Source organism: Plecotus auritus (assembly GCF_963455305.1).
Source record: "Plecotus auritus genome assembly, chromosome: 3".
NCBI classification, from domain to species: Eukaryota; Metazoa; Chordata; class Mammalia; order Chiroptera; family Vespertilionidae; genus Plecotus; species Plecotus auritus.
In genome coordinates this window covers 159080714-159091037 of record NC_137772.1, presented here as the reverse complement: position 1 = coordinate 159091037, position 10324 = coordinate 159080714, and positions in this window count along the sequence as shown.

Sequence of the window (10324 nt, the reverse complement as noted above, 5' to 3'; positions counted from 1 at the left end):
TCCAAACTTGAACTGGGTTATACTTGCGAACATTAGGAACACAATAATTTCATTCACTCAACAACGTTTTACTGAATGTGTGCTATGTGCCAGGTACTGCTCTAGGCACTATGCAAAGACAGCCCTATGTTCCCAAGAGACATCTGTCTAGCAGAAAAGATAGACATTAATTAAATAAAAACAAAGTGAGTTTATTATGCTGAAGAGAACATGGTTCTCTGGAGCAGATAACCAAATAATCTGGCCCACAATTGGTGTCAGTGAAGGCATCCATGCAGAAAGGATGGTTGAGCTGAAATCTGATGAATGCATAGAAGTTAGCTAAGCAAAGGGCACAGCATATACAAAGGCCCATTGGTTGGAGGAATTATGAGTGTAAAGAACTGCAGAAAGGATGGAGTATAGGGAAGGGGAGAGAGAGAGTGTGACATGAGCCTGGAATGGCAGGCCGGCCTGAGACCATAGAATATCTTGTAGGCTATGTGAGAAATCGAAGAAGAGCAAGAGGGTGTGTTCTTCAGTGGAGGGGGTGTTCTGATGGATGGCACAGTCAGCCCCATTGTTTTGAAACAAAAGAAGGAGAACCAGAGAGATGCCAGGAGACCAGTTGGGTGATGACTCTAGTAAGATGTGATCTCTTGGAAGGGTGGTGGATACATTAAAGAGAATTTAGTCGATGGAATCCACTGGACTTGAGATGAACTGAAATGAAGGGCACAGGAGAGTGAAGTCAATAACCACATGTGTCTGATTTGCACAGCTTGATAGAGAATGGTGCCATCCTCTTAGGAAACACAAGAGCGGAGGAAGGTGATGAGTTCATACACAGCCATCTTGATTTTCAGGCACCCGATTAAAGATGTTAGCCAAATAATCGGATATACAGATATAGGAGTTAGGAAATGTTTGACTTAGAGTGGAGATAAAACTTGGAGAGTTACTGGAGTATACTCAATAAGGATGAAAACATAGACCAGGATGAGCTTGGTATAAAGCAAAAAGTCCACTGAACCTTAAGGAACTCCAGCATATACTGGTAGAGGAAGATAATTCTGCAAAGGAAATTGAAAAGGAAGAGAAGGGGAGAAGGAAAGTGAGAATGACGATGTAATGGGAGCGAGGGTAGACAACTATGATAATATTGCCGAGAAGTCAAGGTAGACCTGGACAGAAAAATAGCAATTGTATTGACAGTTTATTGACCTTAGTAAGGCTGCTTCAGTGGAGTAACAGAGGCAAAAAAGCAGATTGGATTGGGCTTAGTGTGTGAGAGGTCAGGATATAGAGTCCAAGAGTATAGACAATTCTGTGGCTAATAACACGTAGTGTTACAAGCAGTGTTGAATGTTGCTTGACAAGAACTGGGGCTCTTTGTGTGTGAGCCTAAGACTTACTGTAACGGGAACTTATCGTTACAGAACTGAAGTTGTAAAGTACCCAATATCCTGTGTACCCCTAGAAACAGTGCAGATGCTTCTGTGACAGCGATGATCTTTCGCTCTGAAAAGAAGTTTTATTTCTGGCTCCCGAGCTCCTGAATGTATTCTTGTCATATGGATTGCTATTCATAAAATCAGTAGTTACTTTTGCCAACTGCAGATACTTTGGAAAAACAATCTTGTGAACCACTAGGGGCTGATCCTGTCATGCATTTTCTTGTTTCTAGTACTGCTAAGATTAAAGAGCAAAAGAAACCTGCCGGGAGAAAGGCCAGTGTCAGCCTGGGACAGTAGGGTGCTGTGGTGGGAGGCTGTCCTGCACATCAGGACTGTGGCTTCCAGTCCAGACTCTGCCGTGTACTGGGATACCCTTGGCATTAGGCGAGTCACCTGACTCTCAGTTCTGTTTCATCTATAAAGTGAGAGAGCTTGGATCCAGATGATTTCCAAGGGGCCCTCTAGCTATAAAATCCCCTAGTTCTGCTTTCTTAGACTAAGTTTCTCATTTGTTTTTATGGAGAGTGGATTTGATTAAGTAAACGAGAAAGAATTTATTTAATCCTTATGAGGATTTTCTTGTTCATGAGCATTTCTTTACTCTTGGGTTCTGTTTTTAGGAAGTATATGCAAAACATTAAATGTGACTTATTTTCATATTTTTTATATTAGAAGACATGTTTTGATTCATTTGATAAGCTGCTTCACACATCATATGAAATCATTGGGAGGTGAATTATTTCCATTCAACTAGTTGTTTATGGTTTTTGCTGTGCTGTCTTTAATATGGAAAATAGCATATCACCCAAACCATAGTAATTCACATTTTTCTATTTTAAAATATCTCATAAATACTATGTGTGCCACAAGAACAAGCCAGCATAATTATTTAACCAGCCAGAGTATGCATTTTTTAAGGACTTTATTTTATTTATTTATTTATGTGTTTGTTTTCTGCCATCAAGAGGTAGTTTATTCTTATTGATTTCAGAGATGAAGGGAGAGGGAGAGATAGTAACGTCAATGATGAGAGAGAATCATTGAGTGACTGCCTCCTGCACACCCCACACTGGGGATCAAGTTCGAAACCCAGGCATGTACCTGGACCAGGAATTGAATTGTGACCTCCTAGTTCATAGGTTGACACTCACCCACTGAGTCACACCAGCTGGGCAAGGACTTTATTTTTTTAAGAGCAGTTTTAGGTCTACATGCATTTCTAAATTTTGAAATTTTTCGTTACCCATAAGAGATTATTTTTCCTTTTAAAATTAAATGATCTGTATCAACCAAATGTTATCATTTTCCTTTTCCTGTTTGTTCTTACACTCCCAAAAAAGTCAGTTTCCTGTTTTCTCAATTCTCCGTTTCTTAAAATTACAGCTGGCCGTTTGGTGCAGGAGCGTGACGGGTGGACCTTAACCCAGGAGGTGGGAGGCTAATAAAAAAAATTCGCCTTTTGAGATCTCCTGGGACCTCTGAAACAGGGGGTGACTACTTACCTGACAGGGGAGATACCATGATCACAAGGATCATTTTTTAAAGGACAAGTCACCAAGAACATAAACAATCATGAGTAACATAACAAACTAATAAAGTTAAAAGAAAAATTGAGATTTTAAACATAACTCCATTAGAAATTGATAACACAACCTGGCCGGTGTGGCTCAGTCGTTGAGTGTTGACCTATGAACCAAGAGGTCATGGTTTGATTCCAGGTCAGGGCACATGCCTGGCTTTTGGGCTCAATCCCCAGTAGGGGGTGTGCAGGAGGCAGCCGATCAATGATTCTCCTTCATCGATGTTTCTCCCTCTCTGAAATCAATAAAAACATTTTTTTAAAAAAGAAATTAATAGTGCAAGCAGCCTGAAAGTTAGTGAGCTTGTCTAATAAGCTGTATCGAGGACGCTGCCACTCAACAAGCAAAGAACACACATCTTTTCATGTGTTTGGAACATTGACAACAGTAAAGATGAGTGGAGATGACATTATAAAGTTGGTAAGTTCAAGTGAAGAGTGTTTTTGTTTCCTATGCAATTATAAAAATAGCTTATTTAAACCATGTTTTACTGTTTTAAGATACTTGACGTTGAGAATGTGCTAGAATATTGAATGATGATATTTCAGGGTACAGGCCATGAACCCAGTGATCGTGTGGCTCCGGGAGGCTTCGGAAGCTACTACAAGTGAGATTAATTGTTTGTTCTGGATCCTGCTCCAGGACATGTGGCTGGAACCAGAATAAGCAGGAGAACAGCTCGGGAGGAGAAAACAGGTGAAGCCATATGCGGGAAAGTTAAAAGAATAAATAAATGTGATTAATAAATACCGTTCACTCTTGAACCACCCAGGTTTGAACTGCACAGGTCCACTTATCCATGGATTTTTTTCAATAAATTCTGTAAATGTGTTTTCCTCATGGTTTTCTTAATAACATTATTTTCTCTAGATTATGTTATTGTAAGAATATAGTAATACATAATACATATAACACAAAAATGTGTTAATTGGCTGTTTTTGTTATTGGCAAAGCTTCTAGTCAACAGTGGGCAGTGAGGGGGACCAAACTTTTGCCACCCCAAAATACTATGCCTTTTGGAAAATATGTTTTAGGCTGTTTATTTATTTTTTAAATATATTTTTATTGATTTCAGAGAAGAAGGGAGAGGGAGAGAGAGACAGAAACATCAATGATGAGAGAGAAGCATTGATCGGCCGCCTCCTGCATGCCACACACTGGCAATGGAGCCCCCAACCCGGGCATGTGCCTCGACCCAGAATAGAACCATGACCTCCTGGTTCATAGGTCAACACCCAATCACTGAGCCACGCCAGCCAGGCTTTAGGCTGTTTATTAAGAATCAAAAGACTCAGAAAAGAACTTGGACCTTCCCCCTTATGTGCCTAAAGGAATTTAGATAGAAAAAAACTGCTCAAAGGAAGGGAACATCACCCTAGCATCACATAAACGAAACGTGGCAGACGGAGAAGCCTAGCAGAGCCTGCCTCCTGAACTTCCTCCATGAACCATTGTGGGTGGCCCAGCAAAAATGTGTTCATTACATGTTACTCTTTTCTCATCTACCTGTGAATTGCCTACTTTCCCTTTGAAATCCTAGACCCCTGTTCAAAATGGCATATAAATCAAGACTTAGATTCTTATAGCACCCCTACATGTACAATCGTAATAAATGTTGGATATGTTCTATTAGTCTGTCTTGATTTGATTATTCACCCAGCTAAAAGAATTTAAAAGGTGAGGGAAATATTTTTTTACATTCCCACAGCTATTAGCTATAAAGTTTTGGGGGAGTCAAAGGTTATACATGGATTTTCGGTTGTGTGGGGGAGAGGGGAGGCACGCCTACTCCCCTCCTCTGCATTGTTCAAAGTTCAACTGTAAATTTGGGTTGCTGCTAAGCATACAGGGAGTGACTAAGAAGCACATTTTGGGCCATTTCTCTGGCTCCAATTTCTAATATCTAAAATTTTTAAAATTTTTTACTTGTAGTGAAATACACATAAAATTTAACATCTTAACTATTTTTTAAAGTACACATTCAGAGGTATTTAGTACATTCAAATTGTGCAAAAATCACCACCATCCATTTCTAGCACTCTTTTCATCATGTAAAACAGAAACTACTAGTATATCCAATAAACAGTAATGCCACATTCCCTCCTCCACCCCAGCTCCTGACAACCACCATTCTACTTTTTGTCTCTATGAATTTGACTACTCTGTATTTCCTTTGCTGTACTATTTGGCTTATTTCCCTGAGCATATGTTTTCAAGGTTCATCCATGGTGTAGCATGAGTCAGAATTCCCTTTCTTTTTTTTTTAAATTTATTTTTCGATTACAGTTGACACACAATATTATATTACTTTCAGGTGTACAACATAGTAGTTAGACATTTATTACCTTGCAAAGTACTCACCACAATAAGTCTAGTATCCATCTAGTATCCATCTTACATTATTAATAACTATATTTCCTGTGCTGTACTTTACATCTCCATGACTTTTTTGTTGTTAATCCTCACCTGAGGATTTTTTTTATTTTTTATTTTTAGAGAGAGTGGAAGGGAGGGAGAGAGACAGATAGAAACATCAATGTGAGAGAGACACATCCGCACCCACCCCGACTGGGGCCAGGGATTGAGCCTGCAACCGAGGTACATGCCCTTGACCAGAATCGAACCCAGGACCCTTCAGTCCGCAAGCCAACACTCTATCCACTGAGCCAAACTGGCTAGGGCAAAACCTTTCAGTTTGATGTAATACCATGTGTTTATTTTATCTTTTGTTTCCCTTGCCTAGAGACAAACAAAAAATATTGCTAAGAATGATATCAAAGAGTTTACTGCCTATGTTTTCTTCCAGGAATTTTATGGTTTCAGGTCTTACATTTAAGTCTTTCATCCACTTTGAGTTTATTCTTGGACATAGTGTAAGACAGTGGACTGGTTTAATTTTTTTCTTTTTGCATGTATCTGTCCATTTTTCCCAATACATTTATTAAAGAGACTGTCTTTGACCCATTGTATATTCTGGCCTCCTTTGTCATTGATTAGTTGACCACATGAGCATGAGTTTATTTCTGGGCTCTCTTTTATCTTTCATTGATCTGTTTGTCTGTTTTTATGTCAGTACCATGCTGTTTTGCTTACTATAGTCTTGTAGCATAGTTTGATATCAGGTAGCTCCAATTTTGTTCTTCTTTCTCAATATTGCTTTGGCTTTTTGGGGCTCTGTTGTGGATCCATATAAATTTTTGGGTTATTTGTTCTGTGAAAGATGCCACTGGTATTTTGGTAGAGATTGCCTTGAATCTGTAGATTACTTTGGGTAGTATGGACATGATAATGATGTTAATTTTTCCTATCCATAAGCACAGCTTATGCTTCAATTTATTTATATCTTCTTTTTTTTAAAATATATTTTATTGATATTTTTACAGAGAGGAAGGGAGAGGGATAGAGAGCTAGAAACAACAATGAGAGAGAAACATCGATCAGCTGCCTCCTGCACACCTCCCACTGGGGATGTGCCCACAACCAAGGTACATGCCCCTGACCGGAATCGAACCCGGGACTCTTCAGTCCGCAGGCCGACGCTCTATCCACTGAGCTAAACCGGTTTCGGCTATTTATATCTTCTTTACTTCTTTCTTCAAAGTCTTATAATTTTCCAAGTACAGGTCTTTTACCATTTTGGTTAAATTTATTCGTAAATATTTTATTCATTTTTATGCAATTGTAAATGGAATTATTTTATTAATTTCTCTTTCTGTTACTTCATTAATTAGTGTATAAAATAGAACCAATTTCTGAATATTGATTTTGTATCCTGCTATTTTAGTGAATTCATTTATTAATTCTAATAGTTTCTTGTGAATCTTTAGGGCTGTATCTAGTATTATTTCTAACGCAGGACATCTGATTGTTGTAGATCAGTTCCTCCTTTTGTGGCTGGTGGAAGTGGGATTGCAGTGTCACAGGAAAGCATTCCAGGAGACTCATTGCAGGGGAGGGGAGTAAGATTTACTTGTGGCACCAGATGCAAAATCAAAGGAATTTCCCTGGGTTTCCATTGCCCCATCTCCATCCGTCCTGCCATGAAAAAGTCCAAGCTTGCCTTCATCAGGCCCAAAAAATAGGGCCAGTGTCCAGAGATTCCACGCCAAGGCTAGTCCAGTCTTTCTCCACATCCACCTAGCTTAGTCTGTGCTCTGGCTGGCACTGGGTCCAGGCCCTCACTTGGAGCCTGTGTGGTGTCTGTAGGCCCCAGGAGGTTGCTAGGGTCACATGGCCACTATAAAGAAAACATGCAAACAAATGGAATGAGCACCAGTTACGGAGTGAGAGAGGAAAGGGTTTTTGTTAACTGGGATTATGTTATCTCAGGCTTGGGAAGGACCAGGTGCATTAAAAAAAAGTTTTTTGTTTTTTTTTAATGATTTTTAGAAAGAGAGGAAGGGAGAGGGAGAGAGAGAGAAACATTGGTGCAAGAGCAGAACATCAATCGGCTACCTCCTGCACGCGCCCCCAGAAATCAAGTCCACAACCAGGGCATCTGCCCTGACCTGAAATTGACATTCCAGCAACCTTCTGATGCATGGGACAATGCCCAACCAACTGATCCATACCTGCCAGGGCAATGAGGTGCTTTTTCAAAATAACCAATCCACTTCCCAAGCTTCCATAGGCTTCTGATGGGTCCACCTCCTAACAAGTCTTTTTCCTAGATCTTCTGTGTTGTTCCTTTTATCCCATCTGATCCTTTTTCCATTATAGACTGCCAGGCCTCTCTGGTGCCATCTTGGTTCTTACTGCACATGTGCTTACCGCCCCCTTTATTGTTCTATCCTTTCCTTCTGTGATCTGGGGGAGTGGACCAGTGGTTCCCTGGGGAGTGTGGGAACTGTGAATTCCTAGGGAAGCATATTCTCCTGGTTGATTGTGCTTAATAATGTCTGATTCCCTTTGCTCTCTTCCTTTATTAATGTCTAGCTATCTATGCTAACACTTTCATTTAAATTAGTCCTATAATTTTGTCTTAAAATATCAATACATAATTTTTAAAGTCACACCTTTTATTAAAATAAAATAAAAATTAGTATGCTATTCTGAAAGCCTTGCTTCTTTTTTAATTTGGAGAACTTTCTCCATCAGACGTAAGGTTGAAAGAGTTTATTTTGCTGCCCTCAACCTATGAAAGGGAGGCTTGTCTTCTCTAGCACCTACCTCCTAGACAAAGCTTTGATTCAGAGGGAACAAACCTAGACTCTGGGCTAACCCAGAATGAATGCACATTCACAACACAGAAGGGAGAAAAAAGAAAAATCTTGTTTAAACTGTGGTTGCGGTGAACATGCTTGAGGAAGAAAAATTCAGGTTGAATTTATTAAGAGCATTATTTTTAAAAGTATAAGATTTGTGATTGCAATATAAACAAGTGACTCTGGGGATGAATGTGACAATATGTGTACAGAAGCATGAAAAGCTAATTATCATTCTCATTGTAAATTTGACAAAATCTTTAGAATTAGGAATATCTGTGGTGTTGCCACTTTCTGATTAATTCTAAATGCTGAAAATTCTCTGGGTAAGCAAGAATTCTCTATTAAAGGAAAAAAGCAAAATCCTAAAGTATTAGTATAAGTAGAGAAGAAACCAAAATTCTGCCTTCATGAAGTTGCTTTTTTAAGATATTGACTTTAAGCTGTTTTATTAAGAAACAAAAGACTCAGAAAGACCCTTTGACCTTCCCCCCTTTCCTGCCCAAGCGATTTAGACAAGTAAAATATCTACAGGTATTTCAGGCAAAGCCTGATGGCAACTATGTGGCTTGACTTCTTAGTCTTGAGAGTCTAATTAAAGTTCAATCTGGAGATTCCTTGTGAGATTGCAGTAAAGCTGATTTAAGGGAGCCTTTATGATCAATAACTATTCTTGTTATGTTTATGCAAATAATTAGGCCAAATTGAAACTGGACTGAATGCAATAAATAAATTAGACTTAATTTGGCTATCCTATATAATAAAAGCCTAATATGCAAATTGCCCCCTCGGCTGCTGGCCAGGGCCTTCCTTTGTTCCACGCCACACCCTGGTGGTCAGCGCACATCATAGCCAGCAATTGGTCTCCCGGTTGAACTCCCGCAGGGACAATTTGCATATTAGTCTTTTATATATATAGATAAGACAAAAGCTTCAAAGAATCAATGCAAAGGTGACTGGCTGCTCAAGCTGAGACACTTTTCAGGGTAATTATTCAGAGAAACTCCTTTCCACTGAACTTGGGCTCCTCCTCAAGTGATGGAGCTTCTAGTTCCCAGACCCAAAGTGAAAAGGGATACATTAGATATAGTACACATACACACACACACACACACACACACACACACATACACACACACACATACACACACACACACATACACACACACACACACACACACACACATACACACACACACATACACACACACACACACACACACACACACACATACACACACACACACACACAGTAGCTCTTATATGCACTAACAAGGAAGTTTTTAACGTAGTGAGTGGTTGTTTTCTCAAAGAGTCTCTAAACATTATGAGTATAGGTTAAATGGCCAAACTGCCTCGGTGTTCTAGCTCTGACACCCACTTTCCTATTCTCTGCATGCCTCAGTTTTTTCATCTGTAAAATGGGAGATAATAACAAGATTGTTGCTAAAATTAAAGTTAATGCATATACTGTTACCATTTTTCAGAATAATAACATGAAATCCCCAAAAGAAATGTTAAGGACCATAAAAAATGCTGCCCTATCCAGACCTGACTGTCTTCCTTCCTCCAATCTCTCAAATACCAATTCCTGCCACAGGGCTTTGGGCCTTGCTGTATCATGTTTCCAGAAATCTCTTCCACATGCTCCTGATGGTGGATAGCCTTTCATCACTGAGCTCTCCTCTCAGATGTCACCACCTGGGAGGGCCTTCGAAAAAGCAGTCCCTCCCCATACCTAGTCCCCTGCTCTCACTGCCCTTGTTTATTCTCTTCATGGAATTCATTACCTCTGAAATCATCTTGTTACTTCTCTACTTGTTGATTGTCTACCATCCCTGGGATTTGAGCTCCACCCGGGTCAGGGACTTTGTTGTTTTGTTCACTGTGACATCCTGAAAGCTGAGGGCAGAGGTTCTCAAAGTGTGGTCTATGTACTCCCTGAAAGGCTCTTGTAAAGTCTAAATTGTTTTCATAATAATTTTAAGACTTTATTTGCTTCCTTTTACCTTGTTGACATTTACACCGATGGTGGGTAGAATGCTTGGCACCTTGGCATGAATCAAGGCTGTGGCACCAGCTCTACTGGCAGTCATTGTATTAT